This window comes from Dama dama, chromosome 13, assembly GCF_033118175.1.
Source record: "Dama dama isolate Ldn47 chromosome 13, ASM3311817v1, whole genome shotgun sequence".
Lineage (NCBI taxonomy): Eukaryota > Metazoa > Chordata > Mammalia > Artiodactyla > Cervidae > Dama > Dama dama.
The window spans coordinates 61,460,457-61,472,089 of record NC_083693.1 but is presented as its reverse complement, the minus strand read 5'-3'; the positions used below and the strand labels follow the sequence as shown (position 1 = coordinate 61,472,089).

Here is an 11,633-nt window from a genome sequence, read left to right as displayed (position 1 = left end):
AGATTAAAATAAATATGCTCCCTACTCTTAAAGAGGTTCTAGTATTGTTAGAGTTATTTATCACTACTTAAAATAAAAAAAGAAAAACATCTTAAACAGTAGAATCGAGCAAGCAATTTTGATGTAGAAAGACCAGTGTTCTGCAAGGTAGGAAAATTCGCCACTCTTAAGTGTTTGCACCCTTAAGTGTTTAGTCACCTGGTCACTGAACAGCAACAGCGTGGTCCTACAGGCTTTAACCGTGTGTCAGGAAATCACCTGATGAGCTTCTCTGGTCCTTTAATCTGGCCTCAGGTGGTCCTGTGTGAAGTGAAGAATGCTAACATCTTCCACGTGTTGGGGGTTTTAGTTCTGTAAAGAAGTCAAAGATATTGTTATCTATATATTCCCTGAGGTGGAACCAGGACCCTGCCCCAAGACTGCACTTTTGTTTCTTGGCCGATCCTCCCTTGTCTCTGCATCCCTTCCCTTCCCTGATTAACAACTATCTGAATCTACCTACTGGGACTTACGGTAGGTCATGGAGGCTGGAGTCTGCCTCCTGCAAGTAAGGAACAGTGGAGCAGGGGGCACAGAAAGGCTTTCATGCCCAGGAGCCCCACAGGGTCCTACTTGGTTTCACTTACAAAGGATAAGAAGTTATACTAAATTATATTGTATCAGTTGAAAAACACTGCTTTTCCCAGAGGTTGTCTTCTAGTATCCTTTCTTCCTGCTTGCCTAAACTATATAAGTGTTCTCTCTCAAAATTAAAAGAATTCCTAATATCATTATATTTTATTGATGTTATCAAACTTTTTACAGTCTAGCTAGGCTTATTTAGGTCAGGCTATGGTGCAAACGGGACAGGGTAGGTTGAGAAAACAGTGGTTCTGCAAAATGATAGACAATGATAGACAAGGGGTATGATACTTATTCCCGGCTTCAGCAGTGGTCAGAGTGATGAATGCCTATTAATACGTGTTCTGAGGGCAAATGAAAAGTGAGGCAAGAGAATGTGGTATTAGATTGAAATGGACAGGACAAGTATGATACAGAGACCCAGGAGTAACAGGAGTTAGTATTAGGGCCTTAGGCAGAATGAAAAAAAAATACACTACACGGTGAAAATAGTTATTTTTATTTTGTTCACTTATGTGTGTGTGAGTGTGTTGGGTGGGTGTGAATATATTTCCTTACTTTATCAAGAAAGGATTCAAACTAATGCCACTGATAAAAATCCAACATGCCTGCTGATAAAGCTATCAGCTAACTGGGAATTGAAGGAAACTTACTTCAACTTGATAAAGACATCTACAAAAATCCTACTGCTAACATAATACATCTTGATGAAAGAAGGAAACCTTTCCCCCAGTGATCAGGATGGAATACTTTCCCCTATGACAGAAATCAAGGATGTTTGTCACTATTTCTATCCAGCTTTATATTAAAGTCAGTAAATCTATTTTCAGGAATAAGGTCAATTCATAAGAAAAATTGTATTTTGATATCCTAGCAATAAATATTCACACACTGGAATAAAAAAACCATGCCACTTATAGCATCAAAGTTATTCAATACTTAGAGATAAATCTGACAATGTATAAGATATATACATTAAGACTATAGAATATTACTTAGAGAAATTAAAGAAAGCCTAAATAAATGGAGATAGAGATCATTTTCATGGCCAGAAAGATCAATATTGTCAACAAAATTACAGTTAAAATCTGAGCAGATTTATTTTGGTAGAAACTGTCAAGCTGATTTTAAAATTCATATTGTAATGCTAAGGAACTGTTATTCCAAAATGGGGTTTGCCTCTTTATGGGTGTTGAGTCAAAAGACAACTAACTGAAAGATTATGAGAAGGGAGGCATTGTTACTTGCAAACAAGGAGAACACCAAGGATCTTTCTTAAGTGGTGTCTCCCTGAGTAACAAAGTTGGGGAATTTTTAAGCTAAGAGTACACATACATTCTGGCTTCCCAGGTAGCAGAGTGGTAAAGAATCCATCTGCCAATGCAGGAAACATGGGTGTGAAACCTGGGTTGGGAAGATCCCCAGGAGTAGGAAATGGCAACCCACTTCAGTATTCTTGCCTAGAAAATTCCATGGACAGAGGAGCCTGGTTGGCTACAGTCCATAGGGTCACAGATTTGGACATGAATGAGCATGCACAAGCATACATATTCATGAAAAACTCATATTCAGAGTCTAAGCTTTAGCTTGTTGAAATCATGAGGGTCAGAAGAGATCCCATCATCCTTCCTTCAGTTTCAGTTGTTTGGTGGTTGAGCACTTCAGGCTAACCTTTACCACTGAAACAGAACTGGAAGTCTTTACAACTGATATATTAATATTATCTTTACCATTATTATGGGCTTCCTGGTGGCTCAGATGGTAAAGAATCCACCTACAATGCAGGAGATCCACGTTCGATCCCTGGGTCAGGAAGATACCCTGGAGAACTAAATAGCAGCCCACTCTTCCCTTGTAGCTCAGTTGGTAAATAATCTGCCTGCAGTGCAGGAAATGTGGGTTTGATCCCTGGGTTGGGAAGATCCCCTGGAGAAGGAAATGGCAACCCACTCCAGTGTCCTTGCCTGGAAAATCTAATGGACAGAGGAGCCTGGTGGGCTGCAGTCCATGAGGTCACAAAGAGCTGGGCACGACTGAACGACTAATACTTACTTTCAAGTATTCTTGCCTCAAGAATCCCATAAACAGAGGAGCCTGGCAGGCTATAGTCCATAGGGGTCATAAAGAGTGAGGCACAAATGAGTGAATAACACTTTCAATATTATTATTTTTGTGTCTGAGTTCTGACAAAATGTGGTCCACTGGAGAAGGGAATTGCAAACCACTTCAGCATTCTTGCCTTGAGAGCCCCATGAACAGTATGAAAGGCAAAAAGATGAATTGAAAGATGAACCCCCCCCTAGGATGATAGGTATCCAATATGCTACTGGAGAAGAGCAGAGAAATAGCTCCAGAAGGAATGAAGAGGCTGAGATAATGTGGAAAAAACACCCAGTTGTGGGTGTGTCTGGTGGTGAAAGTAAAGTCCAATACTGTAAAGAACAATATTGCATAGGAAACTGGAATGTTAGGTCCGTGAGTCAAGGTAAATTGGAAGTGGTCAAACAAAAAGTGGCAAGAGTGAACATAGTCATTTTAGGAATCAGCGTTCTAAATCAGATATTTAGGAATCAGTGAACTAAAATGGATGGGGACAGGCGAATTTAATTCAGATGATCATTATATCTACTACTGTGGGCAAGAATCCCTTAGAAGAAATGGTGTAGCCCTCATAGTCAACAAAAGAGTCTGAAATGCAGTACTTGGGTGCAATCTCAAAAATGACAGAATGATCTCTGTTCGTTTCCAAGGCAAACCATTCAGTATCACAGTAATACAAGTCTGTGCCCCAATCACTAATGCTGAAGAACCTGAAGTTGAACAGTTCTGTGAAGACCTACAAGACATTCTAGAACTAACACCAAAAAAAAAAAAAAAAAAAAAAAAAAAAAGATATCCTTTTCATCATAGGGGACTGGAATACAAAAGTAGGAAGGCAGGAGATACCTGGAGTAACAGGCAAGGTTGGCCTTGGAGTACAAAATGAAGCAGGGCAAAGGCTAAACGAGTCTTGCCAAGAGAACACATAGGTCATAGCAAACACCTTCTTCCAACAACACAAGAAACGACTCTACACATGGACATCACCAGATAGTCAATACTGAAATCAGATTGATTATATTCTTTGCAACCAAAGTTGGAGAAGCTCTATACAGTCAGCAAAAGCAAGACCAGGAGCTGAATGTGGCTCATATCATGAACTCTTTATTGCAAAATTCAGACTTTAATCGAAGAAAGTAGGGACGACCACTAGGCCATTCAGGTATGACCTAAATCAAATTCCTTATGATTATACAGTGGAAGTAACACATAGATTCAAGAGATTAGATCTGAGAGAGTGCCTGAAGACTGAGGACAGAGTTTCATAACATTGTATAGGAGGCGGTGATTAAGACCATCCCCAAGAAAAAGAAACGCAAAAAGGCAAAATGCTTGTCTGAGGAGGACTTACAAATAGCTGAGAAAAAAAGAGCAGTGAAAGGCAAAGTGAAAAGGAAAGATATACCCATCTGAATGCAGAGTTCTAAAGAATAGCAAGGAGAAATAAGAAAGCCTTCTTAAGTGAACACTGCAAAGAAATAGAGGAAAACAACAGAATGGGAAAGACTAGAGATCTCTTCAAGAAAATTAGATACCAAGGGAACATTTCATGGAAAGATGGGCACAAAAAGGGACAGAAACAGTATGGATCTATCAGAAGCAGAAGATGTTAGAAAGAGGTGGCGAGAATACACAGAGGAACTATACAAAAAAGGTCTTAATGACCAGGATAACCATGATGGTGTGATCACTCAGCTATAGCCAGACATCCCAGAGTTTGAAGTGGGCTTTAGGTAGCATCACTATGAGCAAAGCTGGTGGAGGTGATGGGATTTCAGCTGTGCTATTTTACATCCTAGAAGATGATGCTGTTAAGGTGCTACACTCAATATGACAGCAAATTTGAAAACGCAGCATTGGCCACAGGACTGGAAAATGTCAATTTTCATTCCATCCCCAAAGAAGGGCAATGCCAAAGAATGTTCAAACTACCACACAATTGCACTCATTTCACATGCTAGCCAGGCTTCAACAGTACATGAACCAACAGCTTCCAGATGTACAAGCTGGATTTAGAAAAGGGACAGGAGCCAGAGATCAAATTGCCAACATCTGTTGGATCATAGAAAAAGCAAGGGAGTTCCAGAAAAACATCTTCATTGACTATGCTAAAGCCTTTGACTGTGTGGATCACTACAAACTGTGGAAAATGCTTAGAGCTGGGAGTACCAGACCACTTTACCTGCCTCCTGAAAAACCTGTATGCAGGAAAAGAAGCAACAGTTAGAACCGGACATGGAACAATGAACTGGCTCAAAATTGGAAAGGAGTAAGTTAAGGCTGTATATTATTATCACTGTACTTATTTAACTTATATGCAGAGTGAAAGAAAGTGAAAATAAAAGTCGCTCAGTCATGTCTGACTCTTTGAGACCCCAGGAATTCTACAGGCCAGAATACTGGAGTGAATAGTGTTTCCCTTCTCCAGGGGATCTTCCCAACCCAGGGATTAAACCCAGGTCTCCCGCATTGCAGGCGGATTCTTTACCAGCTGAGCCACAAGGGAAACCCAAGGCTGTATATTATCACCCTGTTTATTTACTTATATGCAGAGTACATCATGCAAAATGCTGGACTGGAAGAAGCTCAAGATGGAATCAAGATTTCCAGGAGAAATATCAATAACCTCAGATATGCAGATGATACCACCCTAATGGCAGTAAGTGAAGAGGAACCAATAGCCTCTTGATGTAGATTGAAGAGGACAGTGAAAAAGCTGCCTTAAAACTCAACATTCAGAAAAATGAAGATCATGGCATCCATTCCCAGCACTTGATGGCAAATAGATGGGGAAACAATGGAAACAGTGACAGACTTTATTTTCTTGGGCTCCAAAATCACTGCAGATGATGACTGCAGAAATGAAATTAAAAGACACTTTCTCCTTTGAAGAAAAGTTATGACACATGTAGACAGCATATTAAAAAGCAGAGACATTACTTTATACCAACAAAGTTACATCTAGTCAAAGCTATGGTTTTTCCAGTAGTCACATACAGATGTGAGAGTTGGATCATAAAGAAGACTGAGTACCAAAGAAAAGACTGAGTACCAACGAAATGATGCTTTAGAACTGTGATGTTGGACAGCAAGGAGATCCAACTGGTCCATCCTAAAGGAAATCAGTCTTGAATAATCACTGGAAGGACTGATGCTGAAACTGAAGCTCCAACACTTTGGCCACCTGATGGGAAAAGCCAACTATTGGAAAAGACCCTGATGCTGGAAAAGATTGAGGGCAGGAGGAGAAGGGGGCAACAAAGGATGAGTTGGTTGGATGGCATCCCCTAGTGAACGGACATGAGTTTGAGCAAACTCAGGGAGATAGTGAAGACAGGAAAGCCTGGCGTGCTGCAGTCCATGGGGTTGCAAAGAGTGGGACCCAGCTGAATGACTGGAGAACAATTTTCCTTGTCTGAAAACAGGCAATGTTTCTACACTCATTTGTCCCCTTAGGGTCATTAATTGTTGAGACCTGTTCAAGGACAAGCATTGTGGCCACCTTTAGGTCACAAAGTGGCTTAGACCAAAAATGTCTTCTCATATCTAGATAGCTTTGCTTTGTCTTCTTTCTCTGGGGACCTTCAGAAATACATGTCACCCCCAAATTTAAAGATGCTTAATAAAGAAAAGGAGTGGCCAATACAACCCGATTTCAAGGTTTATTGTAAAGCTGCAACATCAAGACCGGGATATTGGCATAAAGTTAAGCAAATCAGTGGAATTGAAGGAGTCTAGAAAAAAACTCATAAATATGAAAAGTTGATATTTGACAAAAACACAAAGGCAGTTAGTGGAGACAGGGTCAGTCATTGCTTTCAAGAAGTAACCTGGAATAATTGGATATTCTGTGCCAAAAACAAGTCTAATCTTAAACTTGCATTATATAAAATGTTAATACAAAATGGATTATAGACCTAAATATAAAATCTAAAACCATAACACCTATAAGAAAACAAGTCAGTTAGACTAGAGGATTTGGACTTTTTTTTCATTCTGCAACTCCATGTGTTTTACTGAAGTACCTGGAAGGAGGGAAAATGCACTCATTTTAGCTAGAGAAGGTAATAAAAAAAAAAAAAAGAATCTGAAAACACTGGTAAAAAACTTGTTCTAAATTGTAGTCTTGAATAAGACCCTCTATATTTACATTCAAATATAGCCTCTCAGGGGGAACATTCATTTTGATAGTGCCCAAGATAGGACCTTGCAAATAGTTGGCAGTTAATGAACACATTTCTTGGATAAAGTGAAAAATTCTACAGACAATGTCAAAGAAAAATTATGCTGGACACAGTTAAACAGGAAAGAAAGGTGTTATTCAAGGCTGTTGCAATAGGGTAGAGAGATTTAACCCAACCCTGGGAAACAGAGGCCAGAGGATTTTTAAGCCCTGTGCTGAGCTGATGGAAAAGTATTAGAGGGCTTCAGAGGAGGTTGTTCAGTGTGTTAGGCCATCTGTGTTTGCTAATGGTACTTATCAAAGATAGACTTCTATCTTTCCATGAAGACTGGGAATTAGGATCCCTGTCTTTCTTGATACTTAAATTGCAAAGGGATGATTCCCAGGTCCTTGAGTAAGATGTTCTTGAGTTGCAAAATGGGCAAAAGGCTAGGAGAAAATTTATATCTCAAAGGGACAGATAAATAGTTTATGATGGAAAGCCTTGTAAATCACTTGCTCTTAGGGAAATCAGGAGCTTAATTAAAAGGGCTTAAACTAGGGGCTTCCCTAGTAGCTCAGCTGGTAAAGAATCCGCCTGCAATGTAGGAGACCCTGGTTTGATTGCTGGGTTGGGAAGATCCACTGGAGAAGGGAAAGTCTACCCACTCTAGTATTCTGCCTGGAGAATTCCATGGACTGTATAGCTCATGGGGTCACAAAGAGTCAGATACGACTGAGCGACTTTCACTTACCTTACTTATCATCATGATACAAAACAATAACTTAATAACTTACAGGAAGGGTCTATGACATCTGTTTATATGAAAATACATGCAATTTTGTTTTAAGGAGAAATACTGCAGCATAATACAATAAGTTCTACTTGAGGCTCATTATTGTGATTTTTGATGATTTGATTTTGTGATAATGATTCTTTTTTGGACAGCTAAATGGGCTTTTTTTTGGTCTTTTTAATATATCTAACTTTAATCATTAACACAGTTGGCTTTACTAGAATAGATTCAAAAAGTTATCAAATATTCTGCACATTTTTAATGTATAAAATTACAAGTTACATGTTAATTTCAAATTGTCATGCCACATTTTGCTAAATTATCATGTTGAAATTATATATCTGAGAAGATTTAAGTTTTGCTTATTCTTCTAAAATAGGGTAGTAAACCACAGTGCAAGTTACTTTTAAGAAAAACATCCAATTTTTGGAAATTTTTGCATTAATTAGGTGTTGGCTAAAAAAAAGGTGCACAACCTAAAACTGAAGAATTATGCTTTATTTGGCAGATACTGATTAAGCTCAGGACAGGCTTCTCAGATAGCCCTGAGGGACTATTCTGAAGAGGTGAGGGAGGAGCCAGAATATACAGGAGTTTTGCTAAAAGAAGAAATAAACAACAACAACAACAACAACAAAAACAGGTAGTCAGAACATGGAAAGATTACTGTTAAAGAAACACCAGGCATCTCAAGTTCATGAATTTAGCACCTTATGATGCATGAGAGATGCAAGAGTCTAAACTCATTGAAATCATTCCTTTGATTTGCACCTGAACTATTTAGGGCTAGTATCCTCCTTTCTCCAATCTGAATCCCCTTGGATGGTGGGGGCTGTTGCAGTGGCCAGTGGCTTGATGGTTGTAATCTATCGTTTATTGATGTAACAGGCAACATTCTTTGTCCAGCATAGGTAAATTTAAGAATTAAGCTATGTAGTTAGAGACAATGCTAATACATAATTATACCTTTGTTGTATTATATACAACTGTTGTAACCCCAGAGGTTTCAAGGATTTTTAAAAGAAAATGTAGATAGAGAAGAAGCTGATTTTTATTCAAATTACTGTACTTATGGTAACAGTGATTTAGAAGGAAGCAGAGGGACACCCAAGGCAGTCACCTGAATAACTAAGAATTATTCCCAAACTCTGTAAAAGGCTAGAGAGTTTTACTGAAAAGGTTGGTGATGGGATAAATATTTATCATTTTCTGAGTTCAATTTCTGCAAGATTTCATGGGTTCAGTTTGGAATTCTCTTCCACAAGGAAAAAGAAGCTGCTCTGGTGAATTGAAGGATGAGGACGTAACACAATTTTTACTTCTTTCATATTCACTTCCACAAATTGAAGATAGAATATGTGAGTAGCAGGGACAATTTTAGCCTTGCCACTGCCAATGCTCAGAAACAGCAGAACCCCTTTCCATCCACTATGACCCACCTCTGGCTCAGACTTCCAGTCACGGTTGAAAATATGCTGGTGCAAAAGTCAAACTGGGCAAGCAAGCTGAGTGGTGTGTTGACATGGCTGCCTTCATGAAGTCTGAACAAGAAGCTGAATTCATCTTCTCTCAGTTGCTTATGAAAATGTTGTAGGAGCCCATAGATCCTCTTGGAGGGTTATCTCAAATGCTGAGAAAATGAGGGAAGGTTCCAATGGCTTGAGAAAACAGAGAGAAAGGTGACAGTGAGCTCTGAGATATCTGCAAGTGATTTACTGTCTCTTTTGAAAAAAAAAAAAAAAAAAATTCATTCCTAGTGTTTGACAAGCCCAGAGCGAAGTCATTTACTTGAAAATGAAAGACTACTACTGTTACTTGGTTCAGGTTACTGCTGGTGACGACAAGAAAGGATTATGGATTAGTCACAGCAAGCCTACCAAGATGCTTTTCAAGACAGAAAAAGAAAATGCAACCAAAAACATCCTATTGTATTGGGTCTGGGCTGTAAATTCTCTGTGTTCTATTGTGCAATTCTAAACTTCCTGGAGAAAGCCTGCTCTCTTGCAAAGAGAGCTTTTTTACCCTACAATTTTATTGAAATATAATTGACATATTACACTATATGTTAAGGTGTACAACATGAAGTTTTGAAAAATGCATGTGCTGCAAAATGATTACCACAATAAGCTGAGCTAACATTTATCACCTCACATAGTTACACTTTTTTTCCTTGTGATGAGAACTTTTAAGATTTACTCTCTTACAATTTCAAATACACAATACAATATTAACTATAGTCATCATGTTGTAGATTAGATAACATGTTAGAAAATAAATATATGTTATTTATCTTATAACTGGAGGTTGGTACCATTTAACCATCTTTACTCAATTACCCTCCCCCCAGCAACCACAAGTCTCACTCTGTTTCTATGAATTTATTTTAGATTTCACATGTAAGTGAGATATATGTATATAAAGATATATATATGTGTGTGTGTGTGTGTGTGTATGTGTGTTTCTCAGTCTGACTATTTCACTAGCACAATGCCCTCAAGGTCCATCCATATTGTTGCAAATAGTAGAATTTCCCTCCATTTAATGGCTGAGTACTATTCTGTTATATATGTATACCTTATTTTCTTTATATATTAATCTATCAAAAGATTGTCAGCTTTTGATGATGCCGTTGCTGAACTTGATACATTTAAGAATCACACATGGTAACTTGCTAGGCATGTTAGGCATGCCTAACATGAGAAGCATGAGAGGTGACGACATTGTGAACACTGGATGCCCAAGTGTTGAAGCAGGAGAAGGAGGGGCAAATTACCCAGCCTCCCAACTCTTATCTATAGCATTTTGAAATTAACACATTTGTTATCCATACTGACCCAGAAATAGATTTTTTTGACAAGTGTATATTAATTTTATTTCAATTTCTATTTTTTTCCCATAAAGTTTTTGTTTAATGTTAGGGGAATAGAGTCAGTTAACGTTTAGAAATTTACCTTTTCTTTCTTTCTCTTTCTTATTTTTTAATTGTACATTCAGACCTGATTTGCTTTTCCAGTTATTCAGCTCTTATTTTAACAAGATATTCTATCTTGCTTTAATAAGGTTTTTTTTATTTCTTCATATAGGTTTTGAACCTTTATTACATTTTCCTAAGTATTTTATCATTTGGCTATTATCAATTAGATTTTTTAAATTGAGATATAATTGACATTAAACATTTGTTTCAAGGTGTACACATAGCAATTTGATATGTGTATATATCATAAAACATTTCCACAATAAATCTAGTTGACATCCCTCACCATATATAGTTAATTCTTTTTTCTTGTGTTGATAACTTGCTCTCTCTTAGTAATTTTCAAGTAAACAATGCAGGCATATCTTGGAGTTTTTGTCGGCTCAGTTCCAGACCACAACAATAAAGTGAACATTACAATATAGTGATGTGAAGAACTGACTCCTTGGAAAAGACCCTGATGCTGGGAAAGATTGAAGGCAGGAGGAGAAGGGGACAACAGAGGATGAGGTGGTTGGATGGAACCACCAGCTCAGTGGATGACTGGATGGACATGAGTTTGAGCAAGCTCCGGGGGTTGGTGATGGACAGGGGAGCCTGGAGTGCCACAGTGCATGGAGTCGCAAAGAGTCAGACACGATGGAGCAACTTAACTGACAATATTGTGTCACACAAATTTTTTGGTTTCCCAGAGCATATAAAAGTTAAATTAAAAGATGCTTGCTCCTTGGAAGGAAAGTTATGACCAACCTAGACAGCATATTAAAAAGCAGAGACATTACTTTGCCAACAAAGGTCCATCTAGTCAAGGCTATGGTTTTTCCAGTGGTCATGTATGGATGTGAGAGTTGGACTATAAAGAAAGCTGAGTGCTGAAGAATTGATGCTTTTGAACTGTGGTGCTGGAGAAGACTCTTGAGAGTCCCTTGGACAGCAAGGAGAGCCAACCAGTCCATCCTAAAGGAGATCAGTCCTGGGT

At 38.4% G+C, this 11,633-nt stretch overlaps 1 pseudogene; it reads left to right on the top strand.

The window, feature by feature from the left end:
* Window positions 1-9,202: 9,202 nt before the first annotated feature.
* LOC133068044 (14-3-3 protein zeta/delta-like) lies at window positions 9,203-10,770 on the top strand (annotated as a pseudogene).
* The last annotated feature ends 863 nt before the right edge of the window (window positions 10,771-11,633 follow it).